This window comes from Suricata suricatta, chromosome 1 (assembly GCF_006229205.1).
Source record: "Suricata suricatta isolate VVHF042 chromosome 1, meerkat_22Aug2017_6uvM2_HiC, whole genome shotgun sequence".
In the NCBI taxonomy this organism is placed as follows: domain Eukaryota; kingdom Metazoa; phylum Chordata; class Mammalia; order Carnivora; family Herpestidae; genus Suricata; species Suricata suricatta.
In genome coordinates, this window is record NC_043700.1 from 145,122,483 (window position 1) to 145,145,256 (window position 22,774).

Sequence of the window (22,774 nt, forward strand, 5' to 3'; positions counted from 1 at the left end):
AAAAAACATTAGAAAAAGCTTCATTCTGCAGAAGTCTGTACAGGACCAGGAATTAAGAGGGCTCAGCTAACTGGAGATAGTGTAGGTATGGAACTGACATAGGTAAATCTACACAAGAATAAATTGAAAGTGAAAGTTTACCTAATTAATAAAGCTGTAGCTAGCACAACCTGGTGACCCTACCAACTCAGGGGTGTGCCTCTGGATCCAGGGACACTGAGGAGAAGGAAAGAGTACCAGAATCTGCTAAACTACAGGACAAAAGAAAGAATAGAATATTCAGTAAATGGATTCCTTAAGCTCTTTTGTTAAACATATGAGCAATTCATAAAGTAATGGATTATTTTTCATCCCGTGCTTTCTGTTAGATAATTTCCTCTTTTTGTTGCTTTGACACTTAAGAAGAAAAACAGCTTAACAATGGATAAAAGTAAGAGTACTAGGAATCTTATTTAATTTTTATAATACATCCATGTGTAGTGAGACAGAGATGTCTCTCATTTTGCATTTAAAATATTTTAGGTTGTAGAAATTTAGTTTGTTAAGATTGCCCCAAAACATAGTTACATTAAGAACCACTCGTTTTACTCAACATGATATCTATTTTTTTCCTCCAAACAGATTGTTTTCTCAAATGACTTTAAAAATAATATGCTAAGACAGCAAAACTCCCCTGACAGCAGAGTCTGTTCTGCTTAAAAGAAACGTATCGCTTTGTGGAATGACAGATCATAAGCACACACATTCAGCACAACAAAAGTCAAAAGGCTTGACTCACCAGGTCCCTATTCTCATTGGTCCCTCAGCAGATGTCACCAATAGCCATTCAGGCAGACACAAAACAGAACTGACAAAAAATAATATTGATCTAATTTGAATCACAAATACATATACACAGGCACAAAGTATATTTCACTTTCATTTAACTTCGAGGTGACAGGAGATTCACAGGGGAGAAATCTGTGGTTTCATTTCCACATACATATATTCAGGAAGCAACATGGGTAATCCTTTTTTCACTTGTGTTTTCACAGGGCATTTACCCCCACCTCTTTTCTACTGACATTTTTAATTTTAACCTTATATTTCCACAGATGGACTTCAAGTCTTGAGTTTTATGATGATAACTTTATATTATAAAATATGTGCTTAAGTGGTAGTCATGATCTTACCATGCTAATAGGCTGAACCATTGAGAAAACTCTATTGTTGTATAAATTTATTTAGTGTGGATTTTGGCATTAAAGAAAGTTTCTTAAAAAGCAAATAGTAGTTATTTGAAATATATTAGGAAAGCACACTATAAATGTATATAATAATATGAAAGAAGTTATCATTCATCAAGAAAACCAACATACATATATATGATAAACAAACATATATATATGCATATAAATTACACTATATATAATGAAACAGAGAGAGACTTAAATATAGATGGCTAGGGTCAAATCAATAGTATTTGCAGAGAACACAGTTTAAAGTTAAATTTTTCTTTATAACGTTTTCTTCTCCAGCTTTCTGTATTATAAGAATACAGTGTATAATACATATAACATACAAAATACATGTTAATCAACTATTGATGTTACTGTAAGGCTTCCAGTCAATAGCAGCCTATTAAGTTTTGCAAGAGTCCAAAGATATACGTGTATTTGCAACTGCACAGGGGTTCATTGCCCCTAATTTCCATATTGTTCAAAGGTCAACTATATTTTGAGTAATAACAGGTAAGGCATATTTAACTAACGCAAATATACAATTTGCTCACAAATGCCAATCAAACAGTTTAATTACAATTGTTCTAGTATATTAAGAAAATCATAAGGAAGAGAAAATACATCTGTAGTACCCTCCTCTGGACCACACAGTTCAGACCCATGCTGTGCAAAGGTCAGATATAGCATCCTTTGCATTGTCCCTATGCAAATCCTGGGAGCTTGCCCCTGTTTGCCGCTTGGCTCCCCATTGGTTTCCTCTACTCTTTCCTTTTGGCTGTAAAATAAGCCTTATGTGAGAGTGCTCCGCACAATTTGTAAGGCCTTTTAAAGACCCGGATTTATGGAATCTTGGTAGCTGGAAGTGAGAATGGGAGAACTGAAACCATCTCTTACAATACAACTTAAATAATAATGACTAAGACTGGTTTGGGGGAAATAAAGCTCAGAAAGAATCATTGTTGACAGGTGGACTTCCTTGCCATGCCGGCATTTAGGCTTCACAAACACCACACCCGTGGACAAGAGGAAAATTATAAAAGAGATTGAAGTGCATGGACCTAGGGGTAGGTGGATAGTAAATGCATTACAAAATAAGGTAAGAAAACAGTTCAATCAGCCAACAATGCGGTGTCTTCTTTTTTAATACATCCTACTAAAATTGAAGGTAAGAGTGATGCAGCTGGAGGCCACCAGCACTGCAAAATTATGACCTGTACTTCCTGTATGATATTAAGATTTCCACTCTCTCTATACTGTTTACCAAACGATGATTGATGCTGTGATAAAAAAAAAAATTGTTTCAACCCTATATGTGACTTTACTGCTGAGGAGAAAAGTTGATGTGCGGGAAACTGTTATGAATTTTAAGCCCTCAAATGGAGCTAAATAATGAGACTTTTTTCTGGAATATGCTAAAAGAAAGAGCAATAAGATAAAAAATATGAGAAAACCTCGAGATAATTAAACTATGTGGAATTCTTCAGAGGCTCAATTAAAAGTGATATAAAAAAGGAAGAAATAGATGGAGTAGCTACTAAAATTTTAATGAATCACTATAAGAGATTAGGTCATCCAGCCCTACTAACTACTCAGGTTGTAAAAGAACTGTGACAAATTCACTTACTTTATCTTTGCCATAATAAACTAAAACAATCTGATGATGAAAGTTAGAGTTTATAATCTTTTCAGAGTCCAAGCCAATTAAAACAGGAGAGGATAAAGATTCTGAGTGACAAGAGGACCATGGTCTCTTGACACAATCCCCAGGAGGAGACCCCAGGTCATTTGCATTGAGATACGTAAAATGGCCTGGGGCTAGTGAAGAAAATTCATTAGAATTGCTGGACATTGGTATTCAGTGTGTTGTTCTTTATAAACCTGCTAATGAAAAGTGAGAAGAAAATAAAAATTAGCAGGATATGGTGATGTAAAACAGTTTTTCAGGTAAAAGGATGGCTTAAAGTAGGAATTTATGAACAAAAAATATGTATGGGTATTGGCTCACCCTTGCCAGGATGTATTATTGGAATATATGTTTTGTCTAAATGGGAGAATTCTCTCTTATCCAAAACATAGGAGAAGGAAATGTTATGCAAATCTGCTTCTTCAGGCTGGTTTAATTGGGCAGTCTACAAAGGAACATTATAGAATAAATGCACTCAAGTGCTAAATTTAAAACAATACAGGATACTTGAGTGTTATAAGTATTTTGGTTTAATAAAGAAGCTTTTAGATGCAAGTATATTAGCATCCCCAAACTCCTTGTTTAATAGTCCAGCATGGCCTGTAGTAAGTTCATGAATTTGAAAGTTAACTATAGGTCACAGATAACAGGATAAAGTGGTGGCTTGAAAAGTACCACTTATATCCAATATGATATCAATAATTTAAGATTTGCCACAAACTAAGGGACATGGTTTGGTTTGGTTTTTGCCCTTTTTTTGCATCTCTGTTTAGAAGAACACTGAAGCTGATTTGCATTCATCTGGGATGGGCTCCAATATACATTTACTGTGTAACTACAGGAATATTTAATTTCCCCTGCTGATTGCCATGACCTGGTAAGAAGAGACATAGGCTGGATTTAGTTGGAAAGTACTATTATTCATTATGTAAATCATGGAATGTTTGCGTGTCACTCAGAAGGCAGCCAAGACAATTAAAAACACTTATTAATCATACGACCACCTGAATATGGCTAACTAACTGAAATAAAAGTACAGAGCTCAGAAAAATGACACAATTCCTTGACGTCACTTGAATTGCCCCAGATAATCAAAAATAAATTATTATCTCTGCCAGTTCCAAAATCAATCAAGAGAACACAGATTTTTTTGGGTTGTTTAGTTTTTGAAGATCTCTCACATTATATTTGGGGATATTATTATCACCTATTCACAATGTTACCAGGAAAATGGTTAAATGTGATTTCCCCCCCAAGGTCAAGTTTGCTTGGGGCTTTGAAAATCACATGTTTTATCCAACATGTGCAGACCCCATGCTTCAAAGATTTTGGAAGTGTATGAAATTTATGGCCATAATGACTGGACAATCAGGCAAAAGCCTGTAACTGACAACCCAGCGGAGACCACTAGTATTTGGATAAATTTCCTGTTGCAATTTCGAAGTATATACTATTTAAAAGGAAATTGCTAGCTTGTTATCAAAACTTTTGTTGCAGTTGCTTCTATTATGGAGGGATGCAAATTATCTTAAGACTCAAGATACCCATTGTGTCAAAGCACCTCTCTCATTCCTGATTTAACAGATATTATGTGTCTTACTGTATTTAGAGCAGGGTTTTGTTTTTGTTATTGTTTTTGCTTTTCTTTCGTGGGTGGAGGGGAAATTGATTATACAGAGTTTACTTAGAAAACAAAAACCCATATTAGTGCAGGATTATCTTGGTGGCTTATATTCTTGCTTTTAATTGTGCCAGATGTCTGTCAAAGACACCTATAAGAGGCTCCTTAACGTACTCAAACTGCAATGTAGTTTTGTTGACTGCAATCTATATGATATTGTCCTGAGGAATTTGATGTTTTCAAGTCCAAAATATATACCCAAATTTGCAATCATAAAACAGGCAACCTAAGGCAGCAAAATATTTGGTAGATAAATTGACATTGACCAAAATATCCTACCTAAAAGAGCTGTAGGAGAAAACTGTCACAAGTCTAGGAGGCCTTGGGCAAACTGAACTTAAATTTCCAAAGACAGACATACCAAGGAAAATGTCTTGTTGGCCTTCCATTTAAAAAAGAATTTATTTCAGGAGAAAGGATAAAAAAGATGCAAGCAGTTGGACAGATAATAGTACTTTAAAAATAGATAAAATAACCTCAAAGACTAGTTAAACAGCATGATAGGAATAAATATGGGGGGAAGAGGCATGGGCACTGAACCAGGAGGGGCTGTTAAGTATGCTTCGTGAGATGAAACATAGGCAACTCAAGGACCATGACCTGAAACTGGGCAAAATAAGTAAAAGCAATGGATTTATGGGAGATTATGCCCCCTCTCTTTAGTCTGTGGCAATGCATAAATGGAGAATGTAATTTGTAGATGATCCCAGTTGCCAAGGCCCCACATAGAAACATAAACCAGATATGCCTAATAGAACAGTTGGAATTGGAAACCTATTCAAATTAATCAAGAATTTGCATGTCTGTGTGTGTATGAGCATGTGTGTGTGTGGGGGGGGGGGGTGCCTTACTTAAATAAGCTCATTATGAAACCTGGTTAGTACAATCTTGTAGTATGGCATAGGTCTTATGGTCCCCACAAGAGACTTGGAATTCAGAATTAACAAAAATTTGGCTCTTGAGTCATATCACAATCCATGACAGCATTGATTATACAGACAAGGACTGCCTTTGTTAGAAAGTCCTAAAAAATTCTATTGTAATTCAAAATGACTTATTTTGTAATAAATACAGTTTAATAATATAACTGATATTTGGTATGCTACTGGGGTAATAGATAAGACTAATTTCACTGATTCACTTACATCTCATCTGATGATGCAAAAATAATTAGTATTTGATGGTTGTCCTTTTGTGTTTTTTTTGTTCTGTAAATATTACAAAAGATACATGGGAAATTATTATAGCAATTCATAAGTAAATTCATAATTAAAATGACTTGTTCAAGTCAGGTGGTTGACTTTGTAAGGTAGAATTCAATTACAGCTGAACTGATAAACTCTACCTTTATCTCTGGGATGATCAGGATGGATGATTTTGGCTCTTGGCCAAGACAAGGACAGTGGAATTTATGACATGCTATTTAAGGTAAAAAACTTACTTGGCAACCTCTAGGGTCAATTGGTCCATTAATAGTTTTCCAAAGACTTCACAGATTAGACAGTCTAACTAAATTACATAACCAAAAATCTAGGTGGGCACATCTGCTTTGGGCTCTCTCAAAGTTAAGATTCATCCCACAGGAAAGAATTTACATTGGAGACAAAATATGTCCATGAGCATATAAGGACTGTGGGAAGCTTGTTCCTGGAAATCTCTCAGACCCCAGTATGGCCTCTGCTGTCTATCTTTGGCTACACTATATGTTTGCCTTTAAATAAAAACTTTACAAGAATATGTTCTGTGGGTTCTTCTGAGTCCTTCCAATATCTAATCCTGTTAAATATTTTCCATTATTATATCTTACTCAAAATAGTAATCTTATCTCTTTGACTAAAATAAACAAAGATACTGGGGGGCCTGGGGGGCTCATCGTCTAAAGGTTTGACTTTGGCTCAGGTCCTAATCTCATGGTCCATAAGTCTGAGCCCTGCATTGGGCTCTGTGCTAACAGCTCAGATTCTGGAGCCTGCTTTGGATTCTCTATCTCTTTCTCTGTCTGCCCCCTTCCCCACGCATGCTCTGTCTCTCTCTCTCCTTCGAAATAAATAAAAATTAAAACAAAACTAGAAAAAAAGATAAAACAAAGATATTGCATGGTCAATAAAATGATTAATGAGTCCTTTCTGGAAGCGTGCAATTGCAGTGGACCTCACTTTTCCTAAGCCTCTACCCCTTGCCCATAGGACACTTTGTTAAGGTCATAAGCACATCAGTCAAGAACTTTTAGGGTTATGGCTTCCATATCTATACTGTCTTTGGGGAAGATTCATCAGGGACAGATTCAAATTCTAAGATGACTACAGATGGTAACTGTGGCTGAAAAATGACCCACTGAAAGTGCCTACATCTTAAATTACAATGTTTATTTTATCTTACATAGCAGAAGGGGCTTTGAAAATGTGATTACATAAAGGATCTTGAGATCCAGAGATTATCCTGGATTATCTAATAGGACACAATGTTGTCATTACAAGATTTTTATAGAAGGAAGTCAAGAGGATAAAAGTAAAAACAAAAATGTGTGACTCCAGAACCAGAAAAGACTATAAATTAACAAGTTTATGTAGCTTTAAGAAACTAAGATTATATAAATTTGCTATAGTATCAATGGGAAACTAATAAAGTAACCAATGCGGCCTATAATCAAATTTTAGGTCAATGATTTTTCACCTTCTGGGATTTCTAGAAAGAAACTGGTCCATAATTTAAAATGACACCATATTTACAAAGCCTCTTTCTAACAGATTTACCAAAGCATAATTACTAAACAACAAAAAAAAATTATTTTAACTGATGAGAGACTACAGACACAGGAAGAGACTCAAATAAGTCCAAATCTAAAAGTGTTTTGAGATTCCTACCACTGAGTTATTTGTTATCCTGAGGAAATAATGATGAACAAAGGGAAGGCTTATGGTAGATAGTATTGCTGATGACTCCCAGAATTGATTTTAATAATTATATTCCTTTTGTATTAAGGGGAATTATGGCCAGAAAAGAGTGGCTACTTACTTGAAGGATTAATTTGGATTAATTTTCTATGGAATTTTTCATTTTTCTGAGTTAAAGTACCTTTCAAGAACCAGAAAACTTGTAATGCAGAGGTGGGGACAGTCTGCCGCCTTATTTTCTGTTTTAACAAAAAGTTTATTTATTTTTTTATCTTCAAATTTAAATTTATTAAGACATTCAGGTATGTCTGTCTGTCTACACCCAAATTTGCTGCTAAAAATAAAATAAAGTCACATTCCACATTAGGAATATCGAGTCTGAAAAACACTTTTTGACCCAAGCCTATTGTATAAATAAATGATTAGTTTCTTTTCATATCAAAATTCTGATAACAAATTACATTCCCCATTCCCCAGTTCTACCTGTAGCCATGATGAATGTAAAAATTTAAATATGTCACATCCTTGTCAAAGAAAAGGTGCAAGGTCTATTAGTCTACTAACAGCTTTAAAAGTGGCATTTGCAGAGTGTGGTCATACAGTTATGTACTCATTCCCCAAGTGCAAATATTGCCACAATTTAACACTGTTTTGATTCAGTTGCAAGAATTAAACGTTACAGAGCATTGAAAAGTACACTTAAGGGCCTCTATCAGTGCCCTAAAGCCCTTCCCACTTTGGTCCCCTACACTGATGTGGACCCCAAAGTGTTCATTAGAGTTTTAGTTTACTTCACACAGCCAACACAGTATACAATATATTAACAAAAGTTTCATATACATCAAAATATTGAAGACTCCATCATAAAGTCCAAGAGTCTCAGATTACATGAATGCACCCACCAAGGCCCAAGTGCCTACTCACCCCCTAAAGCACATAGGAAGTATGAGCATGCTTCAATCTTTGAATACAATCAATGCTCTTATGTCTTTGATTTCATTTCAGTGCTGTACAAAACTCCACTATCCCCTGAGTCCCAATTAACTGAGGGAAAGGGGTTGGTGGAAAGGGCTGGTCACTACTCATACTTTGTAACAAGAATGATCCTGTCCCATAGAGAGTGTGATGTCTGGTCCACTCTGGCCTGCTTCTTCCCATGCTGTCCTGATGCTCTTTATTCCTTAGCCCCTTTCAAGCACTCCAATCTGATTTTATTTATCCCTTCCAAGTCAAGGGCAGTTTCTGAAACTGCTAAGGTTGAATTTTCTTGGCAAACCTTTATAAGGTATCACAGCATAGGATACAGAAATACATTTTGATTAGCATACATTGCAAAATTTCTCCCACAATGTCAAGGGGAAGAAAGCCAACAGTCTGCACTGACAGTACTTCCTGGATCAGATCCTTGGAATGTCGTTTCCTGCCTTATCATCTCATACATTCATTCTTCAGATCTGAGCGTGAATTTTATAGTGAGTTAACTTCCCCAGAGTATCAAAGCGTTACTTCTGCTTCTTTTCTTCTGGGCTGACCTCAACAGGACATACTTCATCTTTTGCACAAAAAGGATATTTCTTAGGATCACAAGTCCCTTCCTGGCTATCTGATCTTGTGGCAATGCATGTGTTATTGTCCCTAGAACCTTCCTGCATCCCAGTGTCTGGAGGAGGCTCTTCATTTGGAGGTTCAGTACCTTCCGAAGCATGAGGTTTTGCTCAGCTCCAGCATGAGGCTATGGAACGAGCTTCATTCCTAGCCCTGGGGGCTGGGAGGAGTTTTTGAGGTGGCAGTGGCATAGAGGGCCTGTCTCCTGGACATACAGCCATTTCTTGAGACATCCTGCATGGAAGAAATAACTGCAAGGTGTGATCACAGCAGATTTCATGTCCTGGTAACTGATGGCACAGATGTCATTGTGCTTCTCCAGCTGCTCTTCTGTAGTAACAGGTAAGGATTTAATCTTATTCACAGCATCCCTGCCAAGAAGGAAGCTCTTCCACCCCAGCTGCGCCCGAAGCCACACATTATAATAGGAATGGATGAAGATGATCATTGAGCGCATTACTGTCCACTCTCCAAAGATGGTCTCTGAGACACCATAGGCCACCACACAGAGGGCCACAAGAAACTCTAGGCGACGGTAAGTGCCCTTCACATAGTAGATGACTGGTTCCTTTCTGAATTCCTCAACCATAAATAAAACATAAAGAAAAAGTGTTCCCAAAACCTGAAGAGAGGTGAAAATGCTGCTGGAAGTAATGATAAGCGGCCAAAAATCCATGTGGAAAAACTGGCAAATCATGTAAGTCATATAAGCAGGGAACACTAATAAAAATAAACAAAGGCTCACTGCACGGAAGTGTTTCCATAAACTCTTGTCTCTGGATGCTCCCAGCGCCAAAACAATAGGATCTGCAATCTCTAACATAGACTGTAGGATAGAAGCTATGACCATGAAGAGGATAATACTGAGCAGGAATGCCCGCCGGATGAACAACTTTGAGTTCTATGAGACCAGTCTGTACTGCCAGGATTAACAATGTAACTCCTTCGGTCATGCCCCTATTAATGCTGTGGTAAACCGATTCATAGAGAGAGATTCTAAATACATTGGTCCTTCATAGGCAGACTCCAGTTCACTCCTGACATGGTCCCTGGAGATTTGCTGTCCAGCATAGAGGAGCAGAGCAGTCAAAAAATACAGGTAAAGCTGAACCAGATGCTGCCTGGGCAAGGTTAGTAGCACAACACTTAAAATATAAGCTACATAATGCATTTTAAGAGCCAAATACTTATACTGGAAAAGAGGGTTGTTACTGAGTCTACTTCTTTGGATCTGCTGGAAGAAAGAGCTGACATCCCACCTGTACAAGACATCCAATAGCATGATGCTTGACACCCTCAGGGCCACATTTAACATTGCCTCCAGTTTTTTGCTTTGCAGCCATGTTTTTTCTTGGAACAGACCTTGGGCAGTGGCCTCTCATCCCGCGGGGCAGCGCCGGCGGGCAGGCAGGCTCTGAAACTCCCAGGCTCTCTCGCCCACCCTCTGGTTCTTCACCATCGTCAGCGGTGGCAGTTGCTGGCAGGCCAAGCTCCTCAGCAGCGACGGCGGCCATGGCCTACTCAACAATAAGTTTAAAGTGATTGATAAGAGAATAGATAACAGTTTTTGTAATACCTTCAGCCATATCTTGTTCCCAGAAGTGGAATCTAAGCGAACTCTGCAATGGATGCTTCTTTCCTCCACTTACCACACTGAATTTTTAACCAATCAGATTTGAAAAAAAAAAAAAAAACAAAAACCCTCAGATACAACTACTAGAAAGACTTGTCCTATTTTTTTGCTCATTTTATACCCATCCTTAGTCACATTTTGCTATCAATTTTTCCTGTTTTTCTTATCAAATTTTTATATGCCCAGGATCCATAGAGATAAACCGATAGGAATCAGAAAATTCTGAACTAAAAGTTCACAGAGCGATCCTGAATTCTTCAGTGAACTTTTGTCTTTCCTTACCTCAATAAGGTTATGAGCTAATATGATCTCAAGTAAAATTTCAATTGATAAATCAGAATGGGTCTCTATTTCCAGCTACAGTATGAGATGTTATGATAAATTTCAATGTCAGGAGTATGTTTAGGAAAGGCCAGTATATGAAAGAGAAAAGGATCTGGTGAAAGTGAACAAGAAAGAGAAAAAATAAAGAAGGGAGGAAATTGAGGTATGGGAACAGGATGCCAGTCCAGAGTTGGATCAGAATAGAGTGAATAGTGTTTAGTATGGGTGTTAGATATTCCACATTTTCATTTGTTTTTATTCATGACTCCCTAGGATAAATAATTTTAGAAATTTTCTGTCCTTCAGTGGTCTCTTCATGCCGGTCTAAAAATGTTAACCACTGAATATTTAAAGTCTTTAAAATATTTGATTCTAATGCACACAGATATGTTTATCCCAAATTCTACAGAGTAGACACTGAAGTTCTAAATTTTCCTTGATAGAATATTATTAAAACTTGGAATATTTAAGGCTATTGGAACCATAACCTGAGATTTATTAAAAGTCCAGTAATTCCCGAGTGCTTGGGTGACTCAGTCAGCTAAGAGTCTCACTTCAGCTCAGATCATGATCTCACCATCTGTGAGGTCAAGCCCCACATTGGGCTCTGTGCTAACAGCTCAGAAACTGGAACCTGCTTCTAATTCTGTGTCTCCCACTCTGTCTTCCCCTCCTCCACTCATGTTCTGTCACTCTCAAAAATAAATAAATGTTAAAAACAATTTTTTAAAGTCCAGTAATGAACAATATTCAAATAAGAAAACAAACACAGTGAAAATAATCAGGCACTGAAGTTCTTAGCCCTATCTTACCTTATGTATCAGATCTCTGAGCAATACAACAAATCAAAAAGCCAATATTAAGGGGATCAAAAAAAAAAAAGAAAAGAAAAGCTTAAGAGCACTTCAAAGTACAAGAAATGGCACTTGTCAGCATCAGGACTTAGCTGTACAGTCACTGGACATCTGAGGGCAGATGTCAAAAGAAGTTGGATGTGTCCTATCCTCTTGGAAGTGGTCTCACAGTGATTAGCAAAAGATGCTGCCCATAATTAAGAACGGTGGAAGCTTTTACATATATATGAAAAACATTCAGTCATTAGAAATTTTTCTAATTTGAGAGAGATTAAAAGAGGGAGAGTGACTTTACAAAATCTTACTAAAAAGCTTCATTTTCAGTTAGTTTCAGATAGTTGTTCAAAAGTGTTTCTCAGAGAAGAGAGGTGGCAGTTGTGGTTGGTCAGGTTGGATTTATCAGGAGGGGTTGACAAGGAACAGTTCAAGATGAAGGTCATTTTGCAAGACGAGGTGGGAAGCTACAGTTGCAAAGATCAGTTAGAAAAATCTCAATCCTTCAGTTTCTCTTCCAGATGTTACCAACAAAGTTTTAAGGATTCAGTGGTTTTCACCTATCACCTGGGAGTGATGTTTTATAGTCTACTAATTTAAGTAAATGAAGCCTATGCTTCGTCATGCCTTATGGACATAGGTTGAAATGCCAGGATTTTGCTAATGTGTAAAGGGTGAGAATAAAAATTTGTCAAGATTAAAATAAATCTAAAATGTCCAGACTGCTCAGCTATACATTAACTATAACCTCATGAGGGTTGGAAGCCATTTCCTCCAAGGGACTAAAACTGCCTTGGTGAGGGCACCTTGCCCTTGAACAACCACAGGTAGGGATGAGGGTGAGTGGATGAAAGGAGATCCTGGAGTGTTAGTACTAAACAACTAGAGAAAATGAGAATACAGTCACAACAGTAAGCTGTAGGGATAGGACACATTTGTAGTGGTATGAACTGATCTCATGGTCCCTAAGAATTGAACCAAAACAACCAAAGTGGCACATATATAAAGAGTTAAAGAACTCTTTAACATATAAAAATAAAAAAGTTAATCCTGATGGACAGAAATCTGACTTGAGTTACTGTCATGAAAACTTCACCGACTCCCAATTTTAAGATAGGAATCTGAATGAGGAAGGATCTGGGTCTCTTTGAAGAACCCTTCAATGTAGTCTTTTTTTTTAAGTGTTTTTAATGTTTTATTTATTTTTGAGAGAGAGAGATACAGCGTGAGCAAGAGAGGGTCAGAGAGAGAGGGAGACGCAGAATCCGAAGACAGGTTCCAGGCTCTAGGCTCTGAGCGATCTGTCAGCACAGAGCCCATCGCTGATCTCAAACCCACGAACAGGGGGATCATGACCTGAACCAAAGTTAGAGGCTTAACGACTGAGCCACCCAGGCACCCCCAATGTAGTCTTAATGAATATGGTTGATAATCTTCTGAACCTTCTTCACAATGATCATGAACTTTAAAGATGGTGACTGCATAATGAGAGAAGAGAAATATCCAGATTTTCTCTCTTATTTTACATACTAAATATGGTTCTTTACTGAAACTATTCCCTAAATATTCCAAACATTCCTGTGATACATTTTTCAGAATAAGAACTTCAGTTTTGTGCTTAGCTATACTGACGTATACATCCAATGTGATTAAATTTAAATACTAATTTCTAATGAGGCATTTATTCATGAGGCATTATAATATAAATACAAGAATCATTTTGAATATTTTTATATTTAGGGAAATATATTAAGAGGATAGTAAAAACACTAGTCAATAGATTTAAAAAATAAAGGGGCAGAGAGTTTGTTTTGATTTTTTTTTCATTCTTTTCAAGGGCAATAATGCAAGTGAAATGAGAGACAAAGACAATTTTAGATATTACAGAATTTAAATTCAATAACTCATAAACATCTCCCTTAAATAAAGATTTCTAATCTAGATGGATGTTGAGAATATTATGAATTCATCTCATTTCTATATTCATAAATAATGTCTTCCCTAAAGCATCTAACTTCTAATGCTACAAAAGGAATACAATTAAGGAATAAAATGCCTTCTTTTAAAGAGATAAAGAAATATCTGAGAAAATCCAAATATCACATTAGCCCAAAGGTATATATCACAAAAATAAAAATGAAAATGCATTTTATTGAAACTAAGAAGTCTTATGAATGGGAACCCAAGATTTCAAAAGTAGCACCAGTTCTGGTTCTAGCCAGGGTCTAATAAATTCTTCATAAATATTTTGTGTATAAAACATTTTGAAATATTCCTCTTCAAAACACAACATAGGGGGTCTTGGAGGGCTCAGTTGGTTAAAGCATCAGACTTTGGCTTAGTTCATAATCTTCAGGTTCATGAGTTCGAGCCCCACATTGGGCTCGCTGTTGTCAGCACAGAGCCAGCTTCAGATCTTCTGTCCCCTCTCTTTAACCCCCCCTTACTCTCTCACTTTCTCTCAAAAATAAACATTAAAAATCATAAATTAAAACAACTCAGATAATTTTCATTTTGTTCCAATATAGTTGTACATGATTTGGAACATTTGAATTTTATACAATTTCTTTGCTTTTATATGATCTTTTATTTTTTAATTGTTTTAAGTTTTATTTATTTTGAGGTCAAGAGAGACTGTGAGTGGGGAAAGGGCAGAGTGTCTGTGTGTGTGTGTGAGAGAGAGATAGAGAGAGAGAGAGAGAGAGAGAGAGAGTGAGAGAGAGAGAGAGAAAGAGAGAGCGAGAGAGAGAGAGATTGAATCCCAAGCAGGCTCTGTACTGTCAGAACAGAGCCTGATGTGGGTCTTGAATTCATGAACGATGAGACAAAGTCAAGTACTTAACTGACTGAGTCACCCAGCAGCAAGACTTTTTATTTTATTTTTTTAACAAAACAATTGATGGATGGGTCTTGAGATAATATACTAAAGAAATAAGTCAAACAGAGAAAAACAAATACCACATAATCTCACTCATATGCAGAATCTAACAAAAAGGAAAAACCAAGCTCATAAGATACAGAGAACATAATACTGGTTCCCAGACATGGGGGCTGGAAGGTGGGTGAAATAAGTGAAGGGGTGAAAAGGTACAAACTTCCAGTTCTAAAATAAATAAGTTATGGGGAACCAATGTGCAGCATGGCTACCATAATAAATGATATTGTATCGCACATTTGCAAGTTACTAAGAAAGTAAATCTTAAAAGTTCTAAGACAGGAAAAAAAATCTGTAACTACACATGGTGATGAATGTTAATTAGATTTATTGTAGTGATCATCTCATAATATGTACAAATACCAAATAATTATGCTATACATCTGACATTCATATAATGTTATATGTTAATTGCATTCAGTAAAAAAAAAAATCAATGATGTTCTATCAACCTTAATTTCTCAGGTAGACCTTGCATTTAGCACACAATTTCAATATGCATTTATATTGCAAAACTACATTTCTTTTGGAAATTCTTTGCCTCAGAATTTACCCAGAGAATACTGAAAATACAAAATACAAATATCATAAGGTGTATCTAGAAATATTTAAAAATACATTTTCTTCAATTAGAAATATCATAGAAATAAGTGTTCTTTCCTAAATATAGACTTATTTTTAACGTTTTTAATACATTAATTAATTAATTAATTAATTTTGAGAGAGAGTGGCAGCACAAAATCTGCTGCAGTTCCAGGCTCTGGGCTTTCAGCACAGAGCTAGACATGGGACTGGAACCCCCAAACAGTGAGACCATGACCTGAGCCGAAGTCAGACACTTAACCGACTGAACCACCCAGGTGCCCATAAATATAGACTTATAACTGGGAGAGAGAAAGGAAGAGCAAGAAATGAGTCTCACAAACATTGCCGATGTCATTTGCTTTGACAGTTCATCTCTGTTGTCTTCTGATTTTGTCACTTTAGCAACATATGGCTAATTTGATCCCTTTCTTCTTAAATATAATTCTTTCTTCTTGATACTGTAACTCCAATCCAGACCTTCCTTTTGAAATGTAGACTTTAGTATTTCAGTATCATGTCCACATGAATGCGTAACAAGCATCTCGAGCTTAATTTTGTACCTAACTTTTAGCTTTGTTTTTTAATGCCTAAACTGCTTCTCCCACACTACTCCTCAAATAACCGAACATCAAATCCTCCCCTCCAGTTTGTCATTGAAAAAAATTGTTGAAATCCCCCCGCCAACTCTCCTATTGCTTTCACTATCCACATGCTATTCAGCAGTAATCCCTGCTGGGTCTATCTTTAAATTATATATTGAAATTGACCACCTCTCACTATCTCTCCCTAGTCCAAGTTCTCAAATTCTATCACCCGAATTACTATTCTTCTCACAGATCTTCCAATCTCCCTCTTTGTACCTCAACATATCAGTCGTCACCCAACACAGAAACTAGCATTATCCACTTAAAATGCAAATAAGAAATTCCTAATTGGTACTCTCCAATTAGGAGTGTTTTCTCATTCTAGTCAGACTAAAATCCAAAGGACTTTCCTTGCCCCAATAGGACCTATGATCTAGCCTACTGCTGATTCGCTGGTGTTACCTCCATTCACTTACTCACTTACTTTTTTCTAGGCAAATTGGCCACTTTGATAGTCTTTAAATGCTCCAGATATTACCCTATCTCAAGATCTTGGCATTTGCTCTCTTTTTACCCTATAAATAGTCCTTCTTACTCAGATTTCTGTATCATCTGCTCTCCTTTCTTCCAAGTGTCAAATCAGATTTCTCATTTGTCAATCATCCCTGAATAACCTTAAAAAAAGTTTTTTTAAAAAAGGAAACCCATTTCCTTCTGGCACTTTCTGTATCCTTACCATACTTTATTTTCTCTCCAGCCTTCATTTCTAATTGACATATGTGGTAGTGGGCTTACAACAACTACTTAATGGATTCATGACAATAAAAAGCAATTAACATCTGTCTTGTGCTCATATGTATTTAAGTTTGGTGCCTATTTTCTATTAGTTGTAACAAAACCTCTCTGTTTTCAAATTCATTATTTTTTATGAGTGTCATTATAATCCTGGTAGAAGATATAATGAATATCATTGTCATGGTGTAATATTAAATGCAACAGATAAATCAAATACTTTAATTTTTCACACCTCATTTATGGAGTAGAACTTCAAATGGCTTTGACTTGCTATGTTTTCTCATTACATAGCACCCTTTTTTCTCTAAGAATCACAATTATCAGTTTCTCTTTGTCAAACCAAAAAATTGGGGAACATGTGGAGTATCTTGCTTCTCAGGTCCCCACAGTGTTTAATAATAACTTGCATTCCTTACTCTTTATTTCATTGTAACTCACAATGTATATCTCTAAGTCCTTGATTTTTAAAGTCCTGTTTTCATTAAAAAGTATGACTTAAAAGTGTACATGGTTCAAGTAGTATGAGAGAACATGAAAGATAAAATTTTGTTCATTATTTTACAAATTAATTCTATTCAGTTGTAAATGAGAGACACATAAAAAAATCATTTTATAATTATGGGGAACTTTCTGAGGAGCAGAGACTTTAATCTATTTTACAGAAATTCATGCTTTTATGCTTATAAAATAATGGATACCTATTATAAGGAATTTAAGCATCAGGAAACATAAAAATAAGTATTAAAAAATCCCAAATCCCAGTATCTATAATGAAAAATAAATTATTTTTAACATTATTTTTCCAGATATTTTTATCTGCATATTTTATAAATACAGAAGAGTAAGTTGATGTTTAAAAACTCTTTTACAAATAATTGGACAATCTTGTACATGTTATCAAAAAGAATACAGATTGAAATCAACAGAGAACAATCAAAGAATCAGCTGCATACTTCAAAACAAATGCTCCATCATCAACGCAAAAATAGTGAACCAGAACATCCATGTCATTTTATATGAAAAGACATTAGTTTGTGGTCACTGTGTTTTGTTTTTCAAAAAAATTTCAGTTCTATACAACACTAATTAACTTTTGGCTACAAAAAAAAATCTGTTAGCACTTCTGTAACTTTTCAGTGCACCTTCCACCTGCTATTATTTATAATATTTTTTTACATTATGCTGCTAATATTTCTACTATTTACATTTTATTTTATGATTTCTCACAATTATATTAGTTGTTTACTCCAATATATTCAATACACATCATCAGTTCTCTTACCAAGGTTTCTCTGTTACAGGAATACTTATGCTGATTCTTCTCTTTATTGGTTGAATTTTAGTGTCAAAAATAATTTTGTTTTGTTTTGTTTTGTTTTTATGAAACTCTTCCATTAATTATTTTTTTTATTGAAAAGGCTTTCCTTTGCTCTTTTATCAATCACTGAGTACCAATTTAGTTTGATATATCCTTTGTTCAAATTTTATACTTCATAATGTTGTTGGCATTTTCTCATTGTCCTCTGGCACTAAATGTTACTCAGATATTCCCTCATTGTAATCTTTTTATTCCCACTATAATGTTCTCCACTTAAAGTTCCCTGAATCAGACTTTCTTGGAATATAGGATAATCTCTTAATAAGGAAAAATTATTTATTGGTGCTAAAGATTTGTCTTATATTAGAATACTGATTTTTTTATTCCATTAGTTTGATAGTTCTGTTATATTAATTTTTCCAACAGTTTTTTTCACTTTGCTATTCCACAAGAAACTTTGGTTAGCTCTACTATTGTCTCAGAGAGGGAAGGTAGCTTGACATAGTTTGTCTTCTGAACTACCATGTAGGGGCTTTATATAAATCCTAATGGCATAGTGAGGGGACATTCTCAGTTACATTTATGTCGTATTTTGTTTTCAAAACTCCTGAGTGTCTTTTACTTCCAATTATATGTTAATGTTGATATCATGGTTTACTCCACCTAGTTGGAGAATGTATGCTCTTTCCATAGAGAATTCCCTGAAGGTTAACATTGATCCTGAACTTTTACCTACTTTTCTTTTTCCTTTCACTTTTCACTAAATATAAATCGCACCACATCAGTTACATCTAATACTCTTCAAAAAATAGAGAAGGCTGGAATTGGAAAAAGACATCTGATCCGAAACTGTAAAGTTTATCCCCTAGGAAATCAGACGGTAATGACCAGGGATAACTTTGTAAAGATAATCAAGGTGGCATATGGGAGATTTATATAAGAAAGAGACCAGTTTGAGGGTAAATGAAGGATGCTGATGGTGATATTGTTGACAATAATTAAAGATAAAAATAATAAAATAATAAGATTTAACATTTAACATATAACCTACTTTATGCCATGCACTATTTATAAGTGTGTTGCTTTTCTAAGTGGTTTAATTTAATCCTTTATCAATCCTAATCAATAAAAGAGACATTAGCATTATCCTTATTTTGAAGATAAGAGCTATGAGGCACAGTGATGTTTAATTTACTTTAAGTCACACAATAGTATGTGGCATGGTTTGGATTGGAACCCAGATAAGAATCCTGAAGCAAGTTTTCTGCTAGTAGTTACAGGGTCATGCTTTCTTAAAATCAACTGAAAGAGATGAGGAATATTGTACCCTAATGAAAGCATATGCGGAAGTGAACTGGGATGGGCTGTCAGTAAAATACTACACATAAAGAACAAAGTTTGAACTTTCACAAGTGCAATGGGGAAAAAGAATGAATGGGAAATGGATTGATAACATATTGTAAGGAAGATAATAAAATGTTTCAGTATTAAACTGAAATTTAAAAAATTAAAATTACATCACCAGAAACTTGAGGCTACTTCCTGAACAATTAAGCCCATTTAAAACTGGGAAGAAATGGGAACACTCTTGAACTATTGGTGGGAATGCAGACTGGTGCAGCCTCCCTGGAACACAGTGTGGAGAATCCTCAAAAAATTAAAAATAGAACTACCCTATGACCCAGAAATATCACTACTAGGAATTTACCTAAGGGATACAGAAGTGCTGATGCATAGGGGCACATTTACCCTAATGTTTATAACAGTACTTTCAACAATAACCAAATTATAGAAATAGTATAAATGTCCATCAACTGATGAATGGGTAAAGAAGATATGGTTTATATATACAGTTGAATACTATTTGGCAATGAGAAAAAATGAAATCTGGCTATTTGCTGCAATGTTGATAGAACTGAAAGGTGTTATGCTGAGTGAAATAAGTCAGTCAGAAAAAGACAGATATCCTATGTTTCACTCATATCTGGATCTTGAGTAACTTAACAGAAGACCATGGGTGAAGGGAAGGGGAAAAATAGTTACAAACAGAGAGGAAGGGAGGCAAACCATAAGAGACTCTTAAATACAGAGAACAAACTGAGAGTTGATGGGAGGATGGGGGAGAGGGGAAATAGATGATGGGCATTGAGAAGGGCACTTGTTGGGACGAGCACTGGTGTTGTATGTAAGCAATGAACCAGAGGAATCTATCCCCAAAGCTAACAGCACACTTTACACACTTACTGTTAGCCAATTCGACAATAAATTATATTAAAAAATAAAAATTAAATAAGATAAAATTGGGGATTTCAGGATACCTCTCTTATTCTCATCTCCATACAGTTGGTAGTGTGTGTCATGGAGAAAGAGGAAAGGAGTAGTAGCTATATAGGTCTAATCATGCCCAACCATTCTGGAAATGAAGATATGATAATAAGTAAATAACAAAAAGTGTCTATTTTTCACATAGTCACAGAGTTAGGTACAATTTCATTAGATGTGTGTTCTTATGAGTAAATACAATGCATGTTAGAAAACTTTTTCAGGGGGCACCTGGGCATGTTCTCATGGTTCATGGGTCCAAACCCCACTTGGAGCTCTGTGCTGTAGTGTGGAACCTGCTTAGTATTCTCTGTCTCTCTCTCTTTCTTTGCTCCTCCCCTTCTCCCTCCCTCTCTCTCTCTCTCTCTCTCTCTCTCTCTTTCCAAAATAAATAAATAAACTTAAAAAGAAGTTTTTTTAAAACGTGTCAGCTCTGAACTCAGCGTAAATTTATGGTACATTTTTTTACAATTTCAAAATCCAAGAAGTTTGAAAACATAACATTTTTCATAGTTTATTTGGAAATGAATCTGACCTAGTCTGACATGAAGTTATCCATATCTTTATTCATTTAGTGTGAACATTTTTAAATATTCTTCTGTAGAAATATTGGTTAATCATAGATACTGCTCTAGATTATGATGTATCTGTTGTCTAATATGTCACATATGTACATTTAAACTTCCTAAATATCTGAAAATGTCCCAAATGTGCCTTCTCTGAGTGTTTTGGGGGAGGGGAGTGTGTACTCTACTATATGGAGATGTCATCAGCTGTGGATGTGGTTCATTGAGAGGATTAACAGGATTGTCTGAGAGTACACATCAGCTAGCACTCCATCTGCACATGACGCTAGACAAAACCGCCACCTGTCTTACATTACATTTGGACAGAGAAGAAACACAATTTAGTAAGCTTAGCTGAGCAAGAAAAAATTCAGCACAGTTTCTATCAATACTTAACTAAGATAAGACAGTTACTCTGCTAGTTGTAGTGTCTATCACCTAATGTGCTGATTTAATTATAGGGCACTGTCCTCATTAAGAAATAATGACATGTCAAAATGTTATTTGTTAAGCCCAATAGAGTGATAAATTGTGATTGTATAGGCTAATTCTTGTGGCTATCAGGATATAATTAAGGGATAGTTACACCTAAACACGCATGTAGTAACTTTAGACTTGATTAGAATATTAATACAGTAACAGATAACATACCTTAGAAATGGTGTGGTTCTTCCATGTTTTATGTGTGCATGTTACAATATACATATAAATATATTCAAATAATGCTGTGATTTCTTGAAATATTTGGAGTTTTCACCTTAAATTGTCTTTTAAATATCTTATTAGGCTTTATTCAACAAATCATGAATCAAGAAGCCTCCAATCTAGCAAACAGAAAGGGGCTCTGAGGAGCAGTACAAAACAAGAGACTGACAGGCAGATGGGAGAAGGAACAAGAAGCTCTATTAGGCACAAAGTAAACTAGTTATTTCAGGGTGACTTTCCTTGAGAGGATAGCAGGGGTATCTCAGACGGACTGCCTAACCAGTGCTGCTCAGGTGATTCCTGATTGGTTTAAGATTCCATGTCTGGGAGAGCCAAAACTATACTTACAACTATAATTTTGAGTCCCCTTACAGATTTAAATTGTTGATTGTCTTGCCCTCCAATATTCCTTAGCAAACCAGTCAGGTACAGGCAGTTAGCTATGACCACCTGGTAATAGATAGTTCTGGCCCATTAGAAAAACAGTCCTATTATTTTGACCTGCTTGACATGCAAATCCCAGCTCTAATTCCAATGTAAAGTGGTATTAGTGGATGGCTCATTTCTCCTAACCATAGTTCCTTACAGGAAATGGATATAATTGCACCTGGATCCATTAGGAGAAAGAAACAGTGTACATATCTAAAAGGAGGAAAGAGTCACTCAGGTTGGTTGGTGCCATCAATATTAGAAGATGACAGCATGGCAATACAATTAAAACACTTGTCCCTACCTCACTTTGGAAAAGGCCGCCAACAAGCTGCTGACCTGATGAATGGCCCCATAAAGGCAGTCGCAAAATTCTAAAAGGCAAATACCCACTGCTGCTGAGCTCCCTCTGTGCCTTTTGTGCCATCTGGGTCATGGTGCTTGTTCCTCAACCCCAGAGAGACAATACTAGAAAGTATCTGGGAGTACATACCACTCAGAAATGCACCCCAGAATGGGGAGATGGTTACATGTTGGAAGTCAACCCTAGAGGGGCTGCACCTAAAACACCACCAGGTATGGATATTGGCCAGACAATTCAATCCTTAAGTTAAATGGTACCAATAACACAAATGCTTAAAGGCCA

General features: G+C 35.9%; 1 pseudogene; it reads right to left on the minus strand.

Moving 5' to 3' along the window:
* Nucleotides 1-8,981: 8,981 nt before the first annotated feature.
* LOC115301984 lies at nt 8,982-22,564 on the minus strand (annotated as a pseudogene).
* Between the last annotated feature and the right edge of the window lie 210 nt (nt 22,565-22,774).